Genomic DNA, 11,073 nt, shown 5'->3' with positions numbered 1-11,073 from the left:
ATAATTCTAAAATAAATAAGAAAATATTTATGCTACTTATTTTTGAGATTTCAAAATTTACATCACTTGTCAAACGTCTTAAATTAATGTGTGACGTAGGTGGAATCACTTTGTTTCGAAACATTGGAACATATACAAATGGACATCGAAACTTCAAGTCTGGCCTGAGTTTACTTCAGAATTAACTGAAAAAAATGTGAATAATATGTTTTTGCAAATGAATGCATTACATTGTTGTACTGTTGTTTATGGTTACAGGCTAGTGTTATATATTCTCTATCTGTGATCATCTAGTTATTTCACCGTCCCTTGTTGACAGGTTGTGAAATGCGAATGCAGTGAACTACAACTATGACGTACTGAAAGTGACCAGTAAATCGTTATAACCGTAGTTCGTTTTAACCGGAGTTGGTTATTATAACTGTAGGTTGTTATAACTGCGGTTCGTTATAATTTAGGTCGTTATAACCGTATATGACAGTATAACTGTTGGTTGTTATAACTGTAGCTCCTTATAAATAATCTGCTATAACTGTAGTTCGTTATAACTGTAGTTTTTTATTGCTGTAGTTCGTTATTACCGTAGTTCGTTATAGTCATAGCTCGTTATAACTGTAGTTCATTATAACAATAGTTCATTATAACCATAGTTCGTTATAACTGTAGTTCGTTATAGCCATAGCTCGTTATGACGTAGTTCGTTATAGACGTAGCTCGTTATAACCGTAGTTCATTATAACCATAGATCCTAATAAATGTAGTCCATTATAACCATAGCTCATTATAACCGTAGTTTGTTATAACTGTAGTTCGTTATAACCGTAGTTCGTTATAGCCGTGGCTCGTTATAACTGCACGTCGTTATTGCTGTAGTTCGTTATAGCCGTAGTTCGTTATAACTAGCTCATTAGAACTGTAGCTCGTTATAACTGTAACTCATTATAACTGTAGTTCGTTATAGCTGTAGCTCGTTATAACTGTAGTACGTTATAACCGTAGTTAGTTATAGCCGTAGCTCGTTATAATTGTAGTTCGTTATAGCCGTGGCTCGTTATAACTGCACGTCGTTATTGCTGTAGTTCGTTATAGCCGTAGTTCGTTATAACTAGCTCATTAGAACTGTAGCTCGTTATAACTGTAGATCGTTATTGCTGTAGTTCGTTATAACCATAGCTCGTTTTAACTGTAGTTTGTTATAGACGTAGCTCGTTATAACTGCACGTCGTTATTGCTGTAGTACGTTATAACCGTAGTTCGTTATAGCCGTAGCTCGTTATAACTGTAGTTCTTTATAGACGTAGCTCGTTATAACTGTAGTTCGTTATAACCGTAGTTTGTTATAACTCTAGTTCGTTGTAACCATAGTTCGTTATAACCGTAGTTCGTTCTAACTTTATATTATAACCGTAACTCGTAATATAGTTTGTTATAACCGTAGTTCGTTATAACCGTAGCGCAGTATAACTAATTTGTTATAACTGCAGTTCCTTATAACTAGCTCGTTATAACTGTATTTACGTTATAACTAGTTCGTTATAATTGTAGCTCGTTATAACTTAGTTCGTTATAACCGTAGCTGAGTATAACTAGTTGTTATAACTGTAGGTCCTTATAACTGTAGTTACTTTATAACAGTAGTTCGTTATAACCTTTTCGTTATAACCATAGTTCGTTATTACCGTAATTCGTAATAACTGTAGTTTCTTATAACCGTAGTTTGTTATAACTATAGTTCGTAGTTCGTTATAACCTGTGTTATAACCGTAGGTTGTTATTACCGTAGTTAGTTATATGCACTTTGACTGAACTGTACATGACGTTGGGGGGGAAATATTTCGCATATCCTTCAGTTCACTGTACGTGTATTCCCTGTAAACTTATTTTATTGTGTGTCTGAAAGGCGCCACGTGCCTTAACGATTAGCCTGGCTGCTGTGGCCTGCTATTATCAGGTGATATTCAAACATCCGTTTAGCTGTATCAATGCAGTTTAGGGCAATTAAATGTGTCCATTTAGTCTGTTTCCCAATTTCCGTCTTTGTATTCACGCCCACTCTCACAAAGTCTTTACGAATCGGCTCCTCTGTGGTTGAAGCTTAAGCGGCGTAGGCAGTTGGGTGGCATTGTGGGTGAAACGTCCGCTTGTCACGCTGAAGACCCAGGTTTGATTCCACACATGGGTGCTATGTGTGAAGCCCATGTCGGGTGGCCCAGTAGTAAAAATTGCTGGAGAAGTGCTGAAAGCCGCGTAAAGCCTTACTGCTAGTATAGTGCCCTAAACCGTGGAAAGTGTTCCCAACTTCCTTAAGCAGCGTAATTCTCTTAAACGAAGCGTTTAGCAATATTCCAGCAATTTCAAGCACCAGATATGGGATTCACACATTGTACCCGGGTGTAGAGTCGAATCTGGGTCTTCGGCATAATGAGCGAAGCTTTAACCACTAGGCTACCCCACTTCTCCATTCACCCCACGAGCTGACCAAAAAGAGAAACGTGCCAAACGCTGCAAGATTTACCTTATCTGCATGAGAACAGTTATATTAACTTTCATGCAGATGGCTTCAGTAAATCCATCAGTTTCCCACTCACTTTAGAAAACAGAAGATTATGTTTCATAAAAACAACCCTGATATCGTGCCACATGATAGTGGAAGCCTCAACGAGCAATTACTTTGAACACTCTGTGCACACAGACCATTAATATGAATTGAAGTCAAGAAGATGTGGATGTTTTTGATGTGAAAAATATTTCTCTAAAAATAAAAAATAAAAATTAACTTCCCATCAGTATTACTACTGAACAAAATATAAAACAATCCTCACCTCTAAAAAGTAGATTTACACAGACTATACTTATAGTTTTTTTGAGGATATTCGAAGTGGATGAGTTAATATGAAAACAAATTCTCAAATGCATTCATATTTAAGTGAAATGCATCGTCCATGCCGAAATAAACCAATAACATTGTTCAAAACAAAGGTTGAAATAAAATTCTGCTTTGCGGCATTTAAAGTCACCATTTTTCAACTCTCAAAACAAGAAACAACTGTTGTAGAGCGTGTAAAATAGGAAAATAATCATTGTTATGATTTCAGTCTTTGAAAACATTTTTTGTTGATTTGCTTTAGTGAAAACAAACAAAACTTGTCTTTGAAAAACAATGTTTGGGAACATCTAAAATTATCTTTGTTAACATTTTTGCTTGCAAAGTAACATTTTTCCAGTTTCTGTTTGCACATAGCTACCAATACCAATCGCCCAAAACGAAGCAATATTCAAGTAGCATTTGCATCCATTTCACATGTAGAATGATTCTATAAGGGTATGGAGAGAGCCTGGAATACATGATATGATAAACAAGTACGAGAAATATGCCACGATTAACAGCTGAAGAGAGAGAAAGAGACACTGGGATTTTGCAGATGGGGTCGACATACAATTCTGTTGTCAACGCCCTCGGATGCCACGGTTATAAGACTAATTCAGGGCTTCAGACAGACTGGGGTCACCATAGACAGACCAAGAAGTGGACGTCCACGCGTCACAACGCCAGCTGAAAATAGGTACCTCCGTCCTTAAGGAAGGACGTTAACGTTTCTTTTGGCGCTTAGTGTGTACACACGCTCAAGTGCAATATTATAAACACATTTTAACATTACAATTCTAATTACAATTTAAAATACGGACTAAAAATATTGTTTCCAGTTTGAAACACGGACCCTTAGACCAATTATTAGAAACAAACAATCAGACAAACAAATAATGAGTTATACAAGTACATATTTACAGTTGCGATACAGAGCAGTCGTGTTCAAGGAATTAGTATATTGGTAAACAGATCCTTCAATTTTACTGCTGGATAATGTGAATACCTTGCAACTGCAACGCCACACAGTCAAGCAAAACATTCTTCATGGTGAGCTTTTCATGACAAGCTACACACTGATGGGCGTCGTCCTCCTCTATTTTAATCAGGGTTTCATGAGTAAATCGACTGACATGCCTTCCCTTTTCAACAACGTGTGAATAGAGGGTGTTACCGATGGAGCAGTACATGCTTTCCCTTTTCACCAACGTGTGAATAGAGAGTGTTACCGATGGAGCAGCACATGCTTTCCCTTTTCACCAACGTGTAAATAGAGTGTGTTACAGATAGGGAAGCACATGCTTTCCCTTTTCACCAACGTGTAAATATAGAGTGTTACCGATAGGGCAGCACATGCTTTCCCTTTTCACCAACGTGTAAATATAGAGTGTTACCGATAGGGCAGCACATGCTTTCCCTTTTCACCAACGTGTAAATAGAGGGTGTTACCGATAGGGCAGCATATGCTTTCTCTTTTCACCAACGTGTAAATAGAGGGTGTTACCGATAGGGCAGCACATGCTTTCCCTTTTCACCAACGTGTAAATAGAGAGTGTTACCAATAGGGCAGTACATGCTTTCCCTTTTCACCAACGTGTAAATAGAGAGTGTTACCGATGGAGCAGCACATGCCTCCCCTTTTTGCAAACGTGTGAATAGAGGGTGTTACCGATGGAGCAGAACATGCTTTCCCTTTTCACCAACGTGTAAATAGAGAGTGTTACGGATAGGGCAGTACATGCTTTCCCTTTTCACCAACGTGTAAATAGAGAGTGCTACCGATGGAGCAGCACATGCCTTCCCTTTTCGCAAACGTGTGAATAGAGGGTGTTACCGATGGAGCAAAACATACTTTCCCTTATCGCAAACGTGTGTTGTAAGGGGGTTACTATAGGACTAAATCGTCCATTTTGAATTTATAATGAGGTCCATGGTTTTGAGTCCATTTTTAGATGATGAGTCACTGCTCTCTATTGTATATTGAGATCTATTGTGTGAACGCCTGGTGTGTCTATTTTTAGACTCGGGTGGGTAATATAAGGTCCCCCAAACAGCCCTCCATATCATTCTGACTTCAGTCGGACAACGTCCCTTCTCCATTCTTTGTTCTTGACTCTACTGGTTCTATTGGCCTTGAAAATGGAAGCCGTCTACCGTGAGAGTTGTGATAACGAGGCCCTGGTAACACTTCCAAATCCCAGATGCCATTTACATCTAGGGGACGACGTCTATGTGACAACCAAGACATGGAATGGAAAACTAGAAATTCATGTGAGGAAGTACGAAGTATGCCCGAGTGGCAAGTGCTACCCAACCAAACGAGGCATTGTGCTTACCTTGAAACACTGGCTGGAAGTGTCTCGTGTTCACGTGCAGCTGAAACAGCAGGGAAGGTACTCACACGTCCATGTTGGAGGGAACATGTACGCTTCCTGGGACGACAATGGTATTGATGTGCGACAGTGGGAGAATGATCAGAAAAGAGGTAGAGTGATACCTACCAACCAATGTATTCTGTTGTCCCTAGATCAGTGGGAAAAGCTGGTAGATTGTGTAAGAGTCATGTTTGACTTTGTGCCAGAACTGAAGGACATGGTACCCTGTATGCTTCAGGACGATCATCAAAACCAGATGGGATACTTCCAGTGTTCCTTTTGCAACCCTAGTGACTACAGTTATTGGGTGTAAAGCCATTCTTGGTTTAGACACTGTACTGTGCGGACGTGTTACCATTGGTCTGGGATATCATGGATGTGTGTGAACATTACCCATTCGACAAGACTGTCGTTGCCGATTGCTGTGCAATCAAGACTGAATGGACTTCATTCCAGAAAAGACTCGATCCGTTTAAAAACTGGCCAGTGCAGATGAAACAGAGTCCTAGTCAAATGGTTCAGGCAGGATTTGTGTACTTAATCAGAGGGGACGCTTGCAAGTGTTTTCAATGTGGTCTTGTTCTCAAGAACTGGGAAGTAGCTAGATGATGATCCCTGGGCCGAACATGAAAAATGGTCTCCAGATTGTCCATATTTGGCCCTGGTGGGAGTACCTCAGCAGGAGGTGACCCGCTGGGGTAGTCATGTGGATTTGCAACGAAGAGTGTGATGTGAAATGTGTGACTATTGGAAATAAATCAATGTTAAGAGTATGTCTGCCTTGGCTGTCTATGTATAGTATAAATAGAGGTTTACTCAAATACTAATCTCACTGAGATCCCAACCGCGATAAGAGTTTGTTTGCTAGAAATACTATGGCTAGGTACGTGTTGAAGCATTATGAATTTTTAAGGGTCATGTTAATGTTTCAAGACATTGAGGAGATTCAACAAGACATCTTGGAAATGAACAGAGAACAGATTCTTGCCATCAATGGTATTATCAATAGGTTATTAAAGGGAAGATTACCAGTGACTCGATATGAAAGGCGTCGTTTCCTGAGGAAAAATGATAGAAATAACTATCTAGCGGTGTTACGAAGATTAGTTCACCCCCTGTGGACAACAGACAGTATGTGGAAGAGGCTTTTTGCCAGTAACATGCCAATCGTAGTATTTGTTTTGAAACCACAGTTTGTCAATGCAATTAGAGATGAGGCCATTCAAAATGCCTGGTTGTTTGATTGAGCATTGGCTTAGTATGTTTGGTACACCCGGTTTAGTTTGTCATAGTAGTGCATCCAAACCATCCTGGCAGTGATGTTGAAAGCTACACCACGCCCAAGGTCAATGAAGATATCTATATAACAGGCAACAAGGGCTATCTAACTTCATTTAGTCGTGGACCAGTGACAGTGACACATCACCTCAAGCCGCTCCCGTTTTCACCATGAATAATCCACGATACAAACTCTTCATACCGGATGCTGATAAATGGACACGGTTTTACATGCTCAGGGCTGAAGGGAAAGGAGACCCTTATCATTCTATGTCTGTCGATCGATATTTGGAACTGTATGACCCAGAGTGGAAGAAAGACAAACAAAAAACAGAAACCACAGAGCAACCTAAGATTAATTTTGTTACCCCTACTCAACAAGTGGTCGAACAAGCTAAAGCCAAGTTGAAGAGAGAAAGGGAAAGTGTCGTCAATAGGGAAAACACAAAGCGAATGAAAACATATTTTTAAATAGAGACAAATGGCTAAATGTGTCATTTGTAGTAGGACTGTTGACGTGTGAACATCATTATGCATCCCTGTCCCGTATGCTCCAAACAATATGTTTGGGCTCATGACTTGTCCAGTCATATTCGAACAAAACATCCAAAAGATATCAAGCAGCAGCAGCAGCAACAGCAGCAGCAGCAGCCGTCACCACCACCGCAGCAGCAGCAGCAGCAGCAACCAGTGCAACCACATTCATCAGAAAGTATTACCCAGTCATTGGAAGAATGTAGGCTGCGACATCCATTCACCATGATCGTCTCAGGGCCAACCTCCTGTGGGAAAACCTACTTAGTGAAACAGATTCTAGAAAGGATGAACATTAAACCTTATCCTGGACGTATTATATGGCTCTACAAACGATGGCAGCCCTTGTATAATGCCATTCAAACCAATGTTTATCCCTATGTGGAATTTCATCAAGGCATTCCTTCTGATCTCAAAAAGGATGCATTTCTGGACCCCCATGTGGTGAACGTGGTTATCTTCGATGACTTAATGTCGACAGTGAGCAAAGATCCACGCATTACAGATCTGTTTACGAAAGGAAGTCATCATCATAATCTCTCAGTGATGCCTTCTTTGAACCAGAATTTGTATTTCAGTAAGGATCCCACACAACGAAGAAACTGTCATTATCTGCTTCTGTTCAACAACCCTATCAATCAACAACCCATCATGACTTTGGCGAGGCAAATGTATCCAGGTAACACAGACCATTTCATGGAGCCGTTTCAAAGGGCTACCCAGAAGCCTTATGGCTACTTGTTGGTTGATCTAAAACCCCAAACACCTCCCCATATGCGACTTTGTCCCAATGCATTCAGTTTAAAGGACACCTCCCAAGCCACGACAATTCAGTCCGAGTTAGATGTTCAGCGTGAGCAGACGTGTGACGAAAACCTCTCAACCATGCCATCTTGTGATGCCTGTGGACTCATGTTTCAAGATGTGCAAGATTTGCAAAAACACAGAAGAAACTGGTGTCCCGAAAAGTCTTCAGTGGGTCCTCCTGGGATACCCCAAGTGAAAAGGCAGTGGGAGGAAGACAACACCTTCTCACCTGTGAAGAGACCACGTCCTCTGGTGGACTGTGACTATTGTGGTCAAGTGTTTAGCACTAACCATAACTTACAAAGACATTTACACGATAAACAATGTCCTGAAATGGAAAATGAGGATGATGATGTTGAATCATTAAGCGATGTCACACACAACAGGAAAAATAAGATGGCTGATCTTGAAGAGCAAGGTATAAGACAAATGTATTCATGTACGCATGAGCTGAATAAAGACTTTTTGAATGAGAAACGACAGCTGTACATAAAAAGAGGTTTAAACGAAGACATGATTCAAGCCAAACTGAACAAATTGATGTGGAGCACGTTTAAAGAGACGTATGCCCGATTTATTACTTATCTGTACCATATGCAGTATGGTCAAAAGACACAAGGAATACTGAAACAAGTAAAAGACAGAAATAATATGTATCATGAAGTGATTTCAAAATTGTACCAATATAAGTCTTGGGTCGAAGGCATGACTGAAGATGAAGACATATCATCTGATGAAGAGAGTGAAGGACAGGTGGATGATGATGAAGGGTAATAAGACAACAAATGTAAAGTAGGCATTTGGGAGAGCTCCTATCCTAATGTCTACTCATTTGAAACGGAGCTAATAAACAATGAAATATGTATATATCTCTTGTTTCTTAATGTATTGTACCTCTGAAGGTCTGGGTTACCCTTCAGTAACCCATGCTTGTCATAAGAGGCGACAAACGGGATCGGGTGGTCAGGCTTGCTGGTTGACACATGGCACATTGTGTAGAATGACGCTCATGCTGTTGATTACTGGATTGTCTGGGCAATTATGTACAGACCACCACCATAGAGCTGCTAAGAGTACTAAACTCACTGAATGTATTGCTGGAGGATTGACATAAGACAACTATTGTACAATTCTTGGTTTTTATAATACCAATTTCAACCCTATTTCACTGAATCCACAGAAATGTTTAACCTCCTCATACTATTATGAGACATAAAAGATAACAACAATTGTAATGATCTGTAATGAATATATTCATATATAAGCGTTTTGGACATGTAGCCATTTTGAGTCAGAACCGTTTGCGAACCGTTTTGACCAAGTTTGACTGAACCGGTTTGGCAGAAGCGGTTTTGAGACTGAGACAGGTAAGGGGCGTAACTCTAGTCTACTGAACCCACGTGCGTGGCGTTTCTTTGTCTGATCTTAGAAATGGAGGGAAATTCATGTCCATGGATGACACAATACGAAATGTGTGGAATTTGTGCAATGGATTATTCTATATCGTGATGGGAATGTTCAATATTTTGATGGGATAATACGGAGGACAATAATTTGGGAGTTTACCGTTCATGATTTTCATGCCGATGATGGGGCAGATCACGTATGTTTACATTGACATGTTTTCGGTATCATACTGGTATGTATGAACTGATGATTATGATTTTAATCCCATCGTCATCTATATTTGACATTGACATGTTTAATATCACCACACATAGTACACGATGTGTTTGATGTAGACCATGGCTCGAATACGAGATTATGAACTATATTTATACAAAGTGACTCGAGATCGGAGATGTTTTACCATAATTCATCACATACTATGTAATCACATAATGATTATTATTTGTATCTGCCTTGTTGGTTCTTAATAATGATTCAGGCATGGTTATCAGTATTATTATTTTTTTGTTTTTGTGTTATTAATTGTTTTCAATGACTCAACAACTATTTTATTGTAACTGAAATAACAAGAAATAAAGTAAATATTGTCACTACATATAATTGTATTTTTTTTTGTATCTAGATGCTGTTTCTTCGTTTTATTATTACAAACGTTGAGAGCACAACCAAATGTTTTCCAGGTGACTACAGACACCCCTGGCCTATTGTTAGCACTGAAGAAATGAAGGATGCTAACATAGTGTGGTACAGTTGTTCAATGCCGGTAATCGAACTTTAGGAGTCTTCTCTTTGTGAAACTAGTGGAATTTTCCAGCACCAGCTGCCAACCTTAAAACATGTTGGTCATTTTTGGTAAACTTGAAGAGAAAATGCGGGTCATTGATGGAAAGTTCCAGGGTTTGGTACTGGACGTTCTTTGTGTCAATATTCCCTATTTAAAACCCCCGGGTCCCCCTTCCTACACACTTCACCCCTGGCTCATTCACTGTTGTACCCGACAAGAAAAACATGGCAGAAGAATTTTTGGAACTGTAAGTATTTCTCTTTTTCTATGTTACATTTTGATAATTATTGTGAAAGTAATTTCATCATCACAAAATGTTTTCTGACTATCATTTCACATGAATCCTTATGACGATAAGACTAGTGTAAAATGACAGTCCTAAAATCATTTTTCATTATGGAATTTCAGCCAAGACATGATTGAGGAATTTTCCCCAGCCTCCCCCCACTATTCTGACATCACGGATTGGGATACAGAGTAAGTATGCTATAAAATAGTTATATTTTATTACAAGTATTCAGTTAATCATTGGTAATGTTGTAAAACACAATTTCTAAGATAAACAGTAGGCTCATTTTTTCACTAATGTCATTTTTTGCTCTTTCAGTGATATTGATGACAGCCTTCTTTTGGAAGCTACTGAGGGCATGAGTACTTCTGTGGAGTAAGTAATATTAATTTGACAATGATTTAATACTATTGCATGTAATACATGATGTAAAAGAATTAACATAAATCCCACCAAAATTTTTTTTTTGGGGGGGTGTGATTAGGTGTTAATTTAGGTATATTGTTCTCATTTTCAATGATGATGACTGTGTCATCACAGGGGTGGACATGCCTGTTACCCCATCCGTCGCCAACACCAGTGACGCCACCACTGAGGGGGCATCCTCCCGATCCTCCTCCTCGTAAGTGTATATTAGATACATTAAAGTTATTACTATCTGAAGTAAATGTATTATCATCATATACAGGATTTTTATCTTATTTTGTTCCTTATTTTTTTCAGTCCAACG

General features: G+C 39.2%; 1 long non-coding RNA gene across 1 annotated transcript; it reads left to right on the top strand.

Annotated features, from left to right (window-relative positions):
* The first annotated feature begins 9,486 nt into the window (after positions 1–9,486).
* Positions 9,487–10,715, top strand: LOC124262772. The gene is made up of 3 exons (XR_006894692.1): positions 9,487–9,499; positions 10,463–10,531; positions 10,662–10,715. It is a non-coding gene; the product is annotated as an uncharacterized LOC124262772 (long non-coding RNA).
* Positions 10,716–11,073: the final 358 nt, after the last annotated feature.

This window comes from Haliotis rubra, unplaced genomic scaffold, assembly GCF_003918875.1.
Source record: "Haliotis rubra isolate DU_JTF1 unplaced genomic scaffold, ASM391887v1 Scf854, whole genome shotgun sequence".
In the NCBI taxonomy this organism is placed as follows: Eukaryota; Metazoa; Mollusca; class Gastropoda; order Lepetellida; family Haliotidae; genus Haliotis; species Haliotis rubra.
The sequence above is the reverse complement of the archived record's forward strand: the minus strand, read 5'-3'. Positions and strand labels throughout refer to the sequence as shown.